The sequence below is a fragment of the Crocodylus siamensis genome, chromosome 1 (genome assembly GCF_052110815.1).
Source record: "Crocodylus siamensis isolate JL-2025a chromosome 1, ASM5211081v1, whole genome shotgun sequence".
Classification (NCBI taxonomy): Eukaryota; Metazoa; Chordata; order Crocodylia; family Crocodylidae; genus Crocodylus; species Crocodylus siamensis.
In genome coordinates, this window is record NC_143395.1 from 323050808 (window position 1) to 323068131 (window position 17324).

At 41.5% G+C, this 17324-nt stretch overlaps 1 protein-coding gene across 1 annotated transcript in view; it reads right to left on the bottom strand.

The window, feature by feature from the left end:
• The window catches only part of GPC6 (glypican 6), a 1293633-nt gene that overhangs the window by 1036442 nt on the left and 239867 nt on the right, over positions 1–17324 (bottom strand). The window lies entirely within an intron of this gene.

A 17324-nucleotide genomic window follows, 5' to 3' on the forward strand; every position in this document is an offset into this window, starting at 1 on the left:
GGGGACAGAGAAAATTGAACCCAGACAGTGTGGAGGGAAGAAGCTCACGTTCTGATGTATTGGCATCCACAAATCTGATACTATCCAAAAGAGGGAGGCTTCTTTCCTGTAGATTTTAACTGAGGGAAGGCAGTGGAATTGGGGTGACTGTTATGGGGGGAGATGAGGTAGGCAATAGATGTAGTGAGAACCAAACCGGATATTTTACTATTGATTATTAAATAGTGAAATACATTTTTTTTCTGTTTAATACACAGCTACTTTTCAAAAGCAATATTATTTGCCAGTTTGGCAGAGATCCAGTATACTCCTATTAAAATGATCTACGCTTCTAAATTATCTAAAGTGGACTATAGCTGGGATTTTCCTGTTGGTATTAAGAGCAACATAGCAATAGATTTTGAGATGTGGTGAAGTTAACTCCACAGTTATTATCGGTTCATTTCTTACTGAGTTTATACCACAGCTCCATCACAAGCGTCTGACAGTCTGTTCAGTATTTAGTGTTATGCTCTGGAGACTGTAGATCTACATCCACTTTACTGTCTCTTAAAACCTGTGCTAATGATATCTATCCATCTTGTCTTCTCTTTCTTTTGCCTTCTGGTTTATATTGAAACAACCTCATAAGACATTTCTCATCAGGCCTCCTTTGCATTCAACTACTATCATTATTTTCTTTCTTCTTCACATCTCCCTATTTATTTATCCCTTACTATACTCATTAACCCAGGTCTTCCATCCTTGACCCATTCACCTGAATAAGTTTAAGAATAATGCCATAATCCTCTTATTGTGATGGCTTCTGCAAATCCTTAACCAGGAGGTTCCCAACTTTTTCTTATCTCTTACCCTGTTCCAGATTTACCAGCTGCCTGCATACCTCTACCAAAATACATGTTATATTTTAACCCTTTTAAATGCCAATTATTATTATTATTATTAAAACGAAATCTGCCATTTCTCCTCCATATCCCCCAGAGATGTCTTGTGTACCCCAAGAGGTGCCACAGTTTGGGAACCCCTGCCTTAGATGGTTCTTCTTTACCTCAGGACCTTAACATTTTATATAGGTACATAACCAGCATATTTTTCTTTTTATTCATTTATTTATTTTAATTGCAGAGGAAACTAGAGCAGGATGGGAGCAGTGGCTGCCCTACACATTTGGCTCTGGCCACTTACTAAGGAGAAAATCCAAACCCCCTTCAAAATAGAAAGACTCCTGCTGACTTCAGTAAATTAGCCACTACGGCTAATTTACCCTTCTTTTACTGATTTCATCTTTTGACAATAAATGCCTATTAATGTGATTTTTTGTATGAAAAGAGTTTTCATATTTTACTGAAAATAGATAGTAACTGAACTTATTAATAGGGTGACCTTAAAGATATCCGGCATACTGCCTCCCACCCCTACCACCCTGTCCTTCCAGCCTTGTTTCCCCCTGAGCAGGGGAGGAGAAGCGAGAGCCAGAACAAGGAGAGATGAGCCCCAGGGCATGCAGGGAGCCTGGTTAAGGAGGGCAGAGCATCTACGGTGCTGCCAAGGGGAGCTGGGCTGGGAGCACCCAAAAGGGGCAGGCAAGCAGCCTGGGCTCGCTGGCAGGGCCTGATCCTGCAAGGAGCCATCAGGGATTAGTGTCCTAGCTCTGAGCCACCTTTTAGAGCTTCAGATGGCCTGTCGGCATGGGGATGGGTACCTACCTGCAGCTCACTGTGAAGGGGGCGTGGAACCTGCCTCCCTTCACAGCATGGTGTATGCACCCTCTCACCTGGCATACAGACATCTGGCACCACTGACTCCTGGCTGCAGTGCCTGGAAGGAGGCATGGACTGGCACACAGGGGGCCAGCATGGCCAGGTGCATGGCTCTGCTGCCCCCCATGCTCATCCTGCATGGGCAGTGCATGTAAGCACCTTTTGCAGCAGTGGCAGTCAGGTAGCCTCTTGCTTCAGCTCATATTGCAGCTGCTAACTGGCCCAGTTCAGGCAGGCCACAGTCCCAGGACAGAGTCAGGGCCACCATCCCCAACATGGGTCCCCCCCCAGCACCTGGATAGGTGGATAGGAGGGAGGAGGAAAGGACCACTGCTCACAGCAGGGATCCAAGCCACCCCACCCTAACCTAGGTTCTACACAGTGACAGCTGCTCGTTCGTCCTGACTCTGCTGGTCTGTGAGAGCAGTAGAGTCAGTCAGAGTTGGTCTTAGGGGTGGATGATATGGGCAACTGTTCAGGGCACTATGGTCATGGGGGCACCACACATGCATGCATGAGCGCATGTATGTGAGCAGCCCATGCTCACAGCTGCGCTCTCTCGTCTCTCTGAAAAAAAAGACGTCACACTTCAGTTCATAAATGATAACTGTTTTGTAAAATAACTTAATCCCTAGCGAGCTCAGTTTGAGAAGGGCTCTTAGCTGTTATAATAGTAGGTATTTGGATCATTTTTAATTAAAAATGTGAATTTTCTTTCTAATTCTGGCTTCCCTTAAGATGCAACTTTACTTGGTATAGGCATCTGCATAATTTCAATAGAAGGTATGTACAGATATTTGAGGAAGTTATGGGGAAGTTAGATCAAGTTAAAAATGGCTACCCTAAGGTAAGTTGGCATGGAAGAAATTGAAATTGAGGGCTGTGGGGTCTGCTGGGCAGGAGGTGTATTAGGGTGCTTGGCGGGATCAGAAAGACTCTCCAATCCTGTCAAATCCCCCCAGACCTTTCAGTGCCACTGAACCACCCCTAGTCCCAAAATTGCTCCCAGGGCTGATTTTACCAGCATTCATGAGTCCCAGGCACCTATATGTAGTCTGGGTAGATTGGGGGGAGGTGGAGGCTGTCCATGTGGGTGTTTTGGCAGGATGGGGTGCCTGTCTCCACACACACACACCAGGGCTATTTTTAGCCCCCTCAATGCTCCTACCCTCACCCCATCCACCCTGATTTTCTTCCTCAACACCTGGAATGAGTGAATGCTGATAAAACCAACACCAGGAGTGGCTTGTGGAATTGGTGGGTTTGATGGGATCAAAGGAATGGCTGATCTGCAGGGATTAGGGAGAGGTAGGGGTGTTCATCTGGGGGTAGGACACGATGTTGGGGGGTGCTAAAAATAGTTGAGTTTGGGGGTAGAGGGATAGAAAAAGCACAGCCCTGGGGCTGGGGCCAGTGACTGGGCTTTTCCAGCCTTAGGACTGCACTGGAAGCTGTACAGAAGTTCAGGTAGTCTTGCTGGACCCGATCTAAGTTAGACTACATTCAACGTAGGATTAAATTAGATTGGGTTAGCCTTTTTTATGCTATCTAACTTCCCCCGAACCTCCTCAAATGTATGTATCTAGCCATAATGGCAGGGATTTTCTTTAAAATATGATGTGTACACATTTACTTGAAAAAACAAGAAAAAACACTCTTAGAAGACCATGCTAGAGTCTGATAATGAATTTTCTATGAAGTCCAGTTTCATTAAGGCATAGTCAGACCCAGGAGAGCACACAAAACACCACCAGACTCTCCCTATGTCTGAAGAAGGGTGTTTTTGTCCGAAACCTTCCAAACAACAATTTCCCAACTATTTAGTTGGTCTAATAAAAAATATCATGTTTACCCAAAGAACCTTGTCTGCATATATCCTTAGACCAACACGGCTACAACCAGCAACCCTATTAGGGTATGGTAACACTTTTCTATATTGCAGAAGGCAGAGAGAAGTATACATACAGAATGCTTACTGAATTATCACAAAAATCCTCAGTGGTCAAATATTGCTTTCCAACTCTAATATTTGTTTTAGGTAGTAGAAAGATAACATCACAAATGTCTTAATACATACAAATAATTAAATATCCAATTTAAAAGCAAAACAAGAAATAACAACAAACTGTTTTATAATTTTAAAAAATGGCCACTTCATAACTATTAGAATTTCTCCATGCCTGGGAGACTTTTTCCTCATTTTTGCTGGTTATAAACATTCCTCTTTGACATCTGAGCTTTCAACAAAAATACTCTCTCACAAATATGCAAACCCAAGTTTATCAAGCATATAGTTAGAGAATATGAAGATACTCTGAAGCACAGTTCTGATGTTACTTGCACTCATTTTAGATTAACATAATTGCATTGACTGTAGTGACACAGGTCTTGATTCACACCAGTGCAAGATTAGACTCAAACCCCTGGGTTAGGCTGAGTTCCGTGCTCCCACATGCCTGCTAATAACTAATGTTTTGTTGCATTCATACTACAACACAGCAGCATTCCTCACTGCTCATCAGCACAAACAGCCCCTCACCAATCGCCTATCAGCTGTTCTCAGTGGGAGCAAAAGTGACATTGGTTTCTATTAAAGACATCTAAAACTGGCATCAAGCCTGAGGAAATATATAGCTGTGAACAAAGAGAACCAGAGGTTCCTCTTTATTCTGCCAGCTATTGACTGGGAAATGTCCATGTCGAGCTTGCTTTCCCTACTTCTGCTATATCGCCCAGTAGACACTTCTGATCAAAAAACATCTCACTGCAAATCTGATAATTTTTTAAGTGTAATAAACTACTTGTTTATATCTTTCAGTAGCAAAAATAATGCTGTAGCTAGCCAATCTTTTATATATTTATGTGTAACATTTATTTTTAAGCTTTATATATCGGTATTAACTTTACCTGAACTTTTATAACTTTATATGTTATTTCTGCACATACAGTCCATGCACACAAGTGTTATGAACATACACCCCCTTTCAACTCCACTGCCCATTTTGATCATTTATAATTATGTACTTGTGTGTACATGTACACCCCTTCCCCTCCCTCCCTCCCACACATACACATTTTCTGGTAAATCACCAACCCGCAATAAACCACTAACAAAAACTTGTAGTGGTATATTATTGATTGGAATTTATTAGGGTTGGTTCACAATAGGACTGCAGTAAGCATGTGCTTAACTGTTTTGCTAGATCAGCCAGAGTTCTCAGCATCTTGTAGGCCTCAGCTCTCAAATGGTAAAAGCTAGGGCTGTGTGAAGCTTCAGTCCCTAATTTGATTTGGTGAAGATTTGGCCTGATTCAGTGGTTGAATCTTCAAATCCATATCAAATCAGATGACCCCTTAATCTCTCTGAATCAAATCGGAACCCTCTGAATCGATTCAAAGAGATTCAGAAAGATTCGAAGATTCGGACATTGACACAGCTTTAAATGTTTTTTTCTACATACCTCTAGGTAGCAGCGGCTTGTGAGTGCTGTGATGCTGGGGCACATGGAGCATCCCACAGAAGCACGGGGGGCTCCCCAGCACACTCAGCAGCAGATCCAGAAGTAGACTAGAAGCACTTCCGGTCCACTTCCGCGTCTGCCAGGCAGTGTATTGGGCTGCCACCCCCCGCCCATGTTTCCTCAGCTCAGTGACTGGTGCCTCCTGGGTCTGGATGGGGGAGCACCCGGGGTCCCCTGGGGCTGATCACTGAGCTGAGGAGGCAGAGGGAAGCCCCCAGCGCACTCCCCGCCAGACCTGGAAGTGGACTGGAAGTAGTTCGGCAGCAAGCATGTGGAGGGACCCCCACACTCCTGTGAGACACTCCATGTGCCCCAGCATCACAGCAATCACAAGCTGTACCTCAAGGTACATAGAAAAAAACTTTTAAAGCTGTGTCTGTGTCCAAATCGCTGATTCTCTAAATCAGCATCAAATCTTCAGGTTTGGATTCAGCCGAATAGAATCAGGGACAGTGATCTGAACCAATAAATTGAATCACTGTCCCTAATTCAGGCTGGATCTGAATCAGATAGGGCCCACTTCTCACACCCCTAAAAAGCCTAACAGCAGAACTCAATATTGTACTAGTATAATCTACCTGCTCTTTTGTCCAGTAAAAGGTTCCATAGGCAGTAGATAGGGAGAGAAAAGAAACATCTGTTTCTGAAAATCTGTATCTGAACTCTTGGCAGGGGACCAGTAGTCAATGTATATTTCAGTACCAGATGGCAGTCTCCACAGATAAGCTCAGAGTAAATAAAAGCAAACTAACATAACCTCCTTCTTTCATCCCTCACCCTTGAACTCCTGGTTCCCTATATCCTCTTGTGTTTATCTGGGAAGCTTTTTGACTGTCTAGGTCAAGAACTCATTTTAAATTATTTTGTAAGCAATCTGAAGTAAAAAATACATTTTGCTTCCTTTTGGTAATTCTTCTCACTCATAATAAATATAGCATTTGAAATTGCCCTGATTCTGTATGCAAAAAGATGCATTTTTCCCCATAAAGACTCAGATTCTTAACTTTAATTACATTTCAAACTGCTAGCCTTTAGAACGTAAAATGTAAAAATATAAATATCTATTATAAATGTAGGTAATATAAAATATAATATAAATGCCTTTTGGGCCTTTGCAGCTGTAAGCAGACCCATACATGGCTTACAAAGATTATTCCCTCGGGCCCCGGGGGAGGCACACCTGGGCCACGGGTTAGCGAGGATTTAGTCAGGGAGCTACTGGAGGGATTGGACGTATTCAAGTCAGCCAGTCCGGATGATCTCCACCCTAGAGTTCTAAAGGAACTGGCCGAGGTCATTGCAAGTCCCCTGGCACGGCTTTACAAGCACTCGTGGTGCTCTGGTGAGGTACCGGAGGACTAGAAGAGGGCCAACATGGTTCCCATCTTCAAAAAAGGCAGGAAGGAGGACCCGGGAAACTATAGGCCGGTTAGTCTTACCTCGATCGTAGGCAAGCTGTTTGAGAAAATTATGCTGGCACACATCCAGGAGGGGCCAGCAGGGGACTGCATGCTTAGGAGCAACATCATCAGTGGCAGGTCCTGTCAGACCAACCTGGTGGCCTTTTACGATCAGAGCACCAGATCATTAGATGCAGGGGTAGCAGTGGATATAGTCTTCCTGGACTTCTGGAAGGCTTTTGACACTGTCTCTCACCCCATTCTCATTAAGAAACTGGGGGGCTGTGGTGTAGACACCCACACAGTCAAATGGGTCGCCACCTGGCTGGAGGGCCACACCCAGAGGGTGGTAGTGGATGGGTCCTTCTCAACCTGGAAGGACGTGGGCAGTGGGGTTCCGCAGGGCTCGGTCCTCGGGCCCGCACTGTTCAACATCTTCATCAGTGATTTGGACAAGGGGGTAAAAAGCACCCTGTTCAAATTTACTGATGACACTAAGATGTGGGGGGACGTGGGCACACTGGAAGGATGCAACAGGCTACAATCAGACCTAGACAGGTTACATGGGTGGGCAGATGAGAATAGGATGGGTTTCAACACAGACAAGTGCAAGGTGATGCACCTCGGGAGGAACAACCGGCACCTTACCTACAGGTTAGGGAACTCCCCTCTTGTCAGCATGGAGGCGGAAAGGGATCTGGGGGTCATCAATGACTCCAAGATGAACATGGGCCGGCAGTGTGGGGAGGCAGTTAGGAAGGCCAACCGCACCTTGGCATGCATCCACAGATGCATCTCGAGCAGGTCCAAGGAGGTGATCCTCCCCCTCTATGCGGCACTGGTCAGGCCGCAGTTGGAGTACCATAGTACTGGGCACCACACTTCAAGAGGGATGTCAACAGCATGGAGAGGGTCCAGAGGAGGGCCACTCGTATGATCAGGGGACAACAGGGCAGGCCCTTTGAGGAGAGGCTACGGGACCTGAACCTGTTCAGCCTCCAAAAGAGAAGGCTGAGGGGGGATCTTGTGGCCTGTTATAAACTAGTCAGGGGGGATCAGCAGGCATTGGGGGAGTCACTGTTCCCCCGAGCACCGCCAGGAGTGACCAGGAATAACGGGCACAAGCTGGCAGAGGGTAGATTTAGGTTAGATATCAGGAGGTGCTACTTCACAGTCAGGGTGGCTAGGGTCTGGAACCAGCTTCCAAGAGAAGTGGTGCAGGCTCCTACCCTGGGGGTGTTTAAGAGGCGGTTAGATGAACATCTTGCTGGAGTCATATGACCCCAGTATTCTTTCCTGCCATGGCAGGGGGTCGGACTAGATGATCTGCTCAGGTCCCTTCCGACCCTAGAAACTTTGAAACTATGAGACTTGTCATCTGCTGGCAGATGTACAGCTGATTCAGGCTCTTTTAGTGATCTTTCACATTTACACATATGTAAAATCACATATACACATTTTCTGCACCTGGCACAAAGCATTTTTCCATGTACTAATGTAGCTCCAGTTCTCACCTTACACTCTGAGCACAATCCAAGTACTAGAAAAGAAAATTAATAATTTATTTCTAATCTTTTTCTCTTCATTTTCAGTCTGCAAGTCTCCAGTAGAAGTAGTATAAGAAGCAAGCTGGATTTTTTGTTTGCTTTTTAAATATTTGTTTGAACACGTCTGTAACTGCAGATATGAGGCAATAGCAAAGAGAAATAAACAAGTTTTGCATTTAGTGGTGAAAATAGTTCATTTTATTGTCATTTCTAGGTCTTACAGAAATCAGGTCCATAGTATAGGTCCAGTACCACTGATTTCCTTCCCAAATGTACATGAACTAACTGATGTTTTGTTTTCATGGAACACAGAGGTTAAGGATCACAGCATGAGGCGTTCGCTTGGTGATAAATAGGGCAGGTTTATTCTGTAGAGGTTCTGATCATCCATGGCATTCTGCGCTGCTAAGCAAAGAAGGTAAGGTATTGAAAACAAATTCCAGTATTCACTTTGCAGGAAAAGACCTGGGTCTTTCAGCAGCATGTATCCATACATTTCTTTTCCCTCCCTGCAGATTCTTGAATTCAGATAGTGCGTCTAGGTTGGACACCACATGTCAAAAACAATGTGGACAGACTGGAATGAATCCAGTGGAGAGCAACAAAAATGATGAGAGGTCTAAAAAACATGACTTACAAGGAAAGGTTGAAAGAACTGGGATTATTTAGTCTACAGAAGAGAAGATTGAAGACTCATCAACTCCTTCCCTGTCCAAATACAAAAGGGTATTTAAAGAGAAGAAACAATGGTTTGAAATTGCTATGAAAGGAAATTTAGGTTGGCTATTAGATTACATAGATAATTAGAAAGTTCTTCCTATGGATGTGATCATAATAAGATCTCTACGATATTCCCTTAGGGAAACAGACATTATTTCACATATAGTTTATGTTGTATACCATACCAGGAGACCAAACTAATGTTGGTCATAATATTTCTGATTTTCATATGCTTAATTTCTCAAAAACATATTACTGCCCTATTGTGCATTGTGAAATTCAGTTCTAATAAGATGAGGGCGGAGGGCTATTTGAAGCAATTTTTTTTTTTTAATGTATGCATTGGAATTCAATACTTAGTCATTAGGTAGACAAACTTGTTCCGCAGCATTTAAAAGCAAAGTCTGCTTTGAGTGGATCTTCTGAAAAAGCAAATGTCACTCAAACTTTCTTAAGTGTTTTTAGCTTGTTATTCTTAATAATTCTTATTGTTACAAACTGCAAATTTCTAATCTCACTTAAAATGATAGAGAGATATTGTGTCAATTCTTTCCTTGATGATACATTTCCATCCATGAGCTGCATGACTAAATTTAAATTGTACAGGGATTTTCATTTAGAAATACTCACAATCCTTATGAGGTCAGCCAGTTAGCAGGGAGGAGGGGAAAAAAAGAAAGTACTTTTCAAAAAATTAAAAAGGTAAAAATTTCAATACTGAGATTTCAAGATCCAATTACATCTAACTTTTATCAGTAAGAAAGTATTTCAAATATTCTATTAAAATAAAGCTGGAAAAAATTAAGGATATTGTAATGGTAATGTAATTGCAACAAGGACTGTAGAGAAATGTTTTATTACCCAGACTGTGAAAAATCAATCATTTTCTGTGCATATGAACTTAGTTGAATGAAGTTCATTCAGTATTCACTTAAATGAGAGTTCTGTATCAGGTCTTCAGACTACTGAATTTACTAATATATAATGATATTTTCAACCAATAATACTACTCACTTTCTGAACAACACAACAAGCATTCATCCAAAAATAACAAAAACATGCAGTTTGACAAGGATTTAGGGGGCAATATCTTTTACTAGACCAATGGCTTGGTTGACAAAGTTCAACAAGCTTCTGTAGGTCATCTGACAGAGAACAATTTGTAATAAAAAGCTTATTTAACTTTACTCTCTGATAACCAGTAAAAGATACCACTCAAAAAAATCCTTACCTCTCATAATTTCTGAACCATGATAGTTACAACATCATTCCAACACTACCAAAAAATGAACCCTGTTTTTTGACTTTTCTACCTTTTCCACGTACTCTCCTTCAACGGTACATTAAATCCAGTGAACCAGACACTAGAACTACTCCAAATGTATTTATACCTCACTTTTTAAAGCATTCACTTTACATTTTTAATTACATACAATAAATAACATCATGATTCCAGACATTTAATTATCTGTGATTTCATTAACTTTATTCTTAAATGAGAATTTCTTGCTATCCTTTCACAGGCAAAAATCATCATTGATTTCAATATGGGTTTTGCCTGTGCAAAATCTGAAGAACATGTCATATATATCATTTTTAAAGAGGTCTTTGTCAGCTACCCATAGATATTGCTTTTAGAATTGGCAGATGATAATAAAAATGACATGAGAACAGTGTTTTGTAAGTCTGCAGTCAATGGCATGGCCAGACACCTATTGATCTTCTGAATCGCCTACTCTTGAATTAATCAAGTTCTGCAACAGGATGCTGCCAGGTCTGACTGCTATGTGTTGATCATATTGCGAATCTAGAAATTTTCTCTATAAAGTTCTTAGCCAGGTCACAACTCAGTGTTTGTTATGTAAAGATAATAAGATTAGAAATCTAACAGCAAATAATACCTACCCACAACCTATTCATCACTAAGCCTGGCCTGGCAGGCCAGATCCAGCGTGCAGTCCATATTTTGCCCACCCCGGTATAGATTCTTTAGGCCATTCCCCCCAAGCCTGTTCTTATTCCCTCGCAACCTATCCTTTTTCCAGTTTTAACAATTCCCCCCCATGTCCTTATTCCATATCCATAATTCTCACCTAGCCAGTCTCAGTTCCAATTCCCTAGATTTCTCATGTGAGTCCAAGTCTCCTTGTGTAGCAGTACTAGTCTTCTCCCTTATGATCCCTATCCCAATTTGTCTCCTCCCAACAATTCCCACTTCCTTTTCTTTGGGCAGGCAACCTCAGACTCCCCACTCTAACTCAGTGTCCTTATCCTTCTCTCTGCCACCTTTTAATCTCAGTCTACCTTTCAGAATCACCATCCGAATTTACTCTCCTGACTACTCTTTAGGTCTGGCTGTTGCACCTCTGCATTTGAATCAAGCTGTGAAATCCTCCAGTCTGACTAGGTATAAACAAGAAAGCACGGAGATTCCAGGAGATACAAGTACCCTGCCCACAGTGCTGGTGTCTGAAATAGATATATTTCCTATCCTCACTGTCAGAAATGATTGAATAGTTTTGGCTGAAATATAATAACCACCACCACAAATAATAATATTTCTCAAATGTATAAATAACTGAAAACAGGATCTCATAAAAGGAAGTGTCATAAAACATCAACAACAGACGATGTGACCAGCCAAGTTTATGACAACGACAATGTAGACAACTGAAACATCTATAACATTTTGGCCCTATTTCTGGTTTTAGACAATCTTCATTTTTTTTTAAACACAAATCTATAACGATATTGTTATTAACTATCCACAATTTCTAAAAAATGTGCTGTGCATTTTGATTGCTAAAAAAGTAGGAACCTTTCGGACATATTTTGTGCAGCTGTCATTCCAAGCTTAATGACTCATTTGTGCATCACTACCGAAGTAGCAGAACATATAAATGCTTATTGTTGCCAATCCTTCCTCTCTTAGTTTTGGAGTGGGTTAAATCTTACAATATTTGGTATTTTATTTAGTGCCTCATCTTGCTGATTATATTACTGCATAAGAACACTCTTAGCTTTCCTTAAGGGAAATACTTTCATAGTATCAGAGCGGGGGAGAGGGTGGGGAAGACCACAAAACTTGAAAACCCAAAGATACTTCAAAGGTATGTAGACAAATATATAATACATATAATACATAATATACACACATATATAATACACACATAATACATAATACACACATAATAGTATATACATAGTATATAATATGCATATACATACACAGATAGACAGAAAGACAGATGCAGTCTGAGCAGTTTGAGGGGGATTCAGGTTCCTGAATTACAAGGTTTGGGGTTAGCAATATTTTGCGCTTCATTACCTGCTCACAAAGCTGTATTACTCTTAACAGAGCAGACCTGACTATGAATTTCTTTGATTCTCTTGGCTGAATCCAGAACATTAGTATTCATCCACTTTTGCTGAATAAGTGCCAGTTTGATTTACATATGGCTGTGTCACCCATGTGGTTCTTCTAACATTTGTCGTTATGTTACATAGTTTGATGCTATTAGCATTTTGTGTAGGATAGCACATGGTGTGTTTAAAATAAGAGTAAGAAAAGAGAAACAAACGTACCTTATAAATTAGTATGTTTCATAAATGATTGTGAAAAACCCTTCCTATTTGCTCAACTGTGCTCTGTCAGCCCACTCTTTCCCTGCTGATATGCAATAGGTCAACAAACTCCAACTTTGCATTGGCCAAGCACCCTCCTAATTCAAACAAATGTCAAGAAAGCAAGACTGGTAAGAAAAGGATTTAAAATGGTCCCACTTCAGAGATGACTTGCACCAGTCAGTTCTCCCTCAGGCATGCTTCTATCTACACATCACAGATTATCCCATTTTAGACTGGATCATAACACTTCCTATTTGGGCAATATTCTCATAGTTATAGGGTAAAAAGGGACTCAACCCCACCCTCAGATGACAGGTTTCTCTACATTAGCCTGCCTTTAGGAAGAACCCTGAAATCTACCCATCTTAGCCCAGATCCCTAGGGTAGCAGCCCACCAACTTAAGGTTAGGATCAGGATATCTGAACCGAAATGAATAACTTCACTGCATTTGGCACCTGCGAGAAACTTCCCACTGGACAACTAGGGCCTGGCACTGGTTAAAGTGACTCAAAACAACACCTTAAAATATGTATTAACCCAAAGGGGCATATCAAACAGAGAAAGTGTTAAAAGCAGAACAGCCCTGCCAAAGTGATACCTTATGCTTATAAATTTCTCAAAGTCTGTCTTAACTTAGCCACATCACACATCTCCAGCAAGGCTTCTTAGCTGTTACATTTCCCTCTATGAATAGTCTTCCTTTTCCTCCCCCTGTTAAGACTCTTCCCTCTATACAGGAAGGTTTTAACCCGTTTAGTATACTTCTGATTCCAGGTGCTTGGTCTTGACTTCATAGCTCTCCTAAAGTCAATTACACAAAGCTGCCTCCTCGCTAACAAGCATTTTGTTTCTTTATTGCTCCTTCATAATAGCCCCTTTTGCTTTAACCCCATGCAGGTAGGGGAAACTACCACACAATTATCTTGATTTTCTCTGATTTTAAAAAATCCCCAATTTTCAGATTAAAAAAGTAACCTAAAATCTTCATTTTCCTCTGATTAAAATGACACACCACTAATACAGGGAGAGATAAATAATGATGTTTCATTTTAACCATGGAAAAATGTGGATTTGGGGTTACTTTTTTTAATCTGAAAATTGGGGATTTTTTAAATCAGAGAAAACCAGGACACCTGAATATCAGTCATATAATCTGAGGAAGTCCATACTGACCAAACAATATTTTCAATAAGAAATATTGATATCTCCCATGTTTTGCGTAACCTGCTGTTTCCAAACCCCTGAAATCTGAGTCCCATTAAAGCAATATCAAATAAGTATGTCGGTATACTTTTGTAGACTATGGCTATGTAGAGACATTATACATAAACTGGTATAAGTGATTCAAAACCTGTCTAAGCCTGTAACAGAACAGAAACTTAGTGCACATAGACCAGTTTAAAAATGGTGGTTGGTGGAGGGGATGGTGCTATGGAAAGCAACCCTGCTGGCCAGCCAAGCTGCGAAGCCTCCCCGTTTGCCCCCCTCCTCCTGCTCTGGGCTGTCTACTGCCTGAGCCAGGAGCCACAGCTGGACAGAATGGCTGTGGTCTGATAGGGCTGAAGCTTTATTCCCACCCTTGCCATTGCTCCAAGGGGCCCAATCCTTCCATTTGCAAACTGACCACCCTCCTGTGCCACCATCAGGTGGGCTGACAGGTGACCCAATCTGGAAGCCTAGGGCAGAGCATAGGAGAGGGTCCACAGTGACAGCTAGGGGTTGGCGGGAAGGGGTGTCTGACAGCCAATCAGGTATTTCCCCCAGTGGGCTGCCCTGAAGATTCCCTGGTAGATTGGGAGGTGTGTGGGAGTGCCCCTTGCCTTCTGGCCTCAGCCAGCACAGGCATCTGCATGCCCCCTGATATCAAAGAACAAATGTGTTCTGTTCACTCTCAATCCAAGCTACACAACTCAGACAAAACCATGAAGGCTTGATTGATTCTGCCTCAGGCTTTTTGAATTTCTGTATTTAGCCTATGAAGGAGAAAATCAAACCAGAATCAAAATGAAACATGCATACAAGGAAAAAAAAATAAGGGGACCAAGGCAAGAATTCTTGTTATAACCTAACATCTGTAAAAGTCTGGTCACACACTCATAGTATTACACTTATGGGTAAGGAAGCAGGTCAGCCACCATTTTTTGTGCAGATAACAAGCAAGTTATTATTATATTAATGAAATAACTGATGTGAATAATTAAGATTTGGTATCACTTCTTCTGATGGTTCAATAAAATTGAATGCCTGATTATATGCTGCTCAAGAATCTACTTACAGTATAATTCCTTTGCACAAAATATATTAGTCTGAGAAAAAACAGTAAATATATAAATGATATGAATATTTTAATTGAATAAAGACACTTCAGATGGTTAGTTAGTTTTACAAAATATATGGATTTCAGTGAAAACTCATGTTAAGAAATAAGGATTGTTTACAATACTTGATGTATGGTCAGCTATAATTTGATGACAAGAAATAAACTTGCCACTTCCAAAACAAGTTTCAACTTTTAAAGTTGTATATGATTTGCTCCTTCTCATGAAATTATTTAAAAACTTAAAATGGGAATAAATCAAAGGCAGCTCTCCTGGCTGTATAGCTAGAAAGTAGACAGACACTAGGGCTGTGCAAAACAGCATTGTTTCACTTCGACATACATTTCACCATTTTGAAGGGACAGTGTTTTGTTTTGTTGTTTCATTTTGTTTCTAAGCACTGCTCCATTCCATTTCATCAAAACTGTTTTGCTTTTTTGACACGTTTCAATGTTTGGCCCATTGGTGATAATGGGAAATCATAAAAATGCCTAAAACGTTGTAATTTCTTGCCTGATTCAGGTGAAAATTGCAGGGATGGTAGCTCCTTGTGAGGGCATGAAGTGTGCCAAGTTTCAAAGATACAGGTGCAGAGGTTTCTGGAAAACTGCACCTCAAACTGTTCAAAGCAAAACTCGTGACACTTGCCGGCAGCAGCAGGATCCTGTCATCTGGTGTGCAGATCCAGAGGCCTGCACCATTAGCAGGGATGCAAGGCTGTGCTGGACTCCTCTGGATGTGGCCCCCCTGGATCTGTATGTCAGATGACAGGAGGCTGCTGCTGCCACCTGGGACCAGTGCTAGGCACAGCCCACACCCAAAGCCAGAAAGATTGCTGCTGCCGCTGGCCCCAGACAGCAGTGGTGGGCTCCTGCCCTCCAGCATGCAGATCCAGGGGCCCGCACCCCTGGAAGGGCTGCGGGGCTGTGCTGGACTCCTCCAGAGGGTGCAGGCCCTCAGATCACAATTTCTTTAAGTACACTGTTCCAATGCTTGACCACCTTCATAGTCAGAAAGTTTCTCCTAATCTTGAACCTAAATTTCTGCTACTGCAGCTTGTGACCCTTGGTCCTAGTCCTGTTCCCTACAGCCACAAAGAAATGCCTATCACCACCCTGTATACAGCCAACCTTCAGTTATTTGAAGACTGTCCTCAAATCTGCTGCTAGCCTGCAGGTCTCCTTTTGCTGTCTCCAGGCCTAACATGCTCCAAGTCTGTTTCTCAGCCGCAGGCACCTCTGCAGAGCAAGCTAGATAAAATAGGCAATTATTTCAAAAAATAATCTGGTGCTCATGTTGTAGATTGGTTCACCATCTAATAGGTAACTAATATAACCTCAAAATATTACCCCTTTTCTTTGTAGTCCAAAACTTGCTCTCAAAGTTTTTTTTTTTATTTTTTATCACTTATCAGTGTTCTGTCATTGTTAATGATGGCTCTCTACTGTAATGCTCTTCTCTTCTTGTGCAACTACATTTCAAAGGAAATTTGCAGAATCTATTTCAGCCTTATTGACTGTACAAATATTCCAGTGAAATTTTACAAAAGCAATTTTTAAAAAGCAAGGCACTTATTAATATGAGACCTTTAACTGTGATTTTCTCAAGATCAAGAGTACAGAGGATCTGAAATTCTCTAGTGAATCAAAACAAGTTATAGTTTAGAAATATGCTGCTTACCACACATGCTCACTGTGCTGCCATTACTTAATTCTCACTGTATAGAAGATTGGGCTTACTATTCTTAAACTGATAGCACTCACTACTCTGAGTTGAAGGAAGTGTAGATGATACAGAATTAGCCAAAATCCTTTTAATCCATTATTGTACTACATGCTGTAGCACAGACAACTCTGTTCCCAGCTGTCATCTAATATTTGACTAATTAACTCCATGCAGTTTGTTAACTGGAGATATCTGTTAGATTACACCCTGAAAGTTATTCCATTTCTTCTTTTTCAGCTATTCTAAACTGAAGAAGTGTTCTGATTGGTTTGGAGCCCCTTCAGCCCTTTCTTCTGAATACACTTGGAAGAAAAACAATTTTCCCATTTTGCAAGAATTTACTATTTAAAAAATAAATTTCTTTTTTCCACAATGGGGAGAACCTGGGACCTTTCTGGTTGCATGCGCACACAACTGGAATTGCCAAATGATCAAGAATAGTCAATAGCCTGCTATTTAGCACAATGTGGAAGAAAGGTGAACGAAGCAGAACTTCTAAACTTGCCACTTTTTCCTCACAGCTTTACAGCCTATTGACCATTCAGGAATAGCCGTTTCTTACTGTTTCCTGTTAAAGCTATTCAATTTTGAGGGAATAAGTAAACATTCAGCAGAACAGAGGCCACAGACAGATATTACTTTTCTACTGGGAGAATTGCCACTCTCTTGGCAGAGAACTGAGAAAATTCACTTCCCCCCAGATGA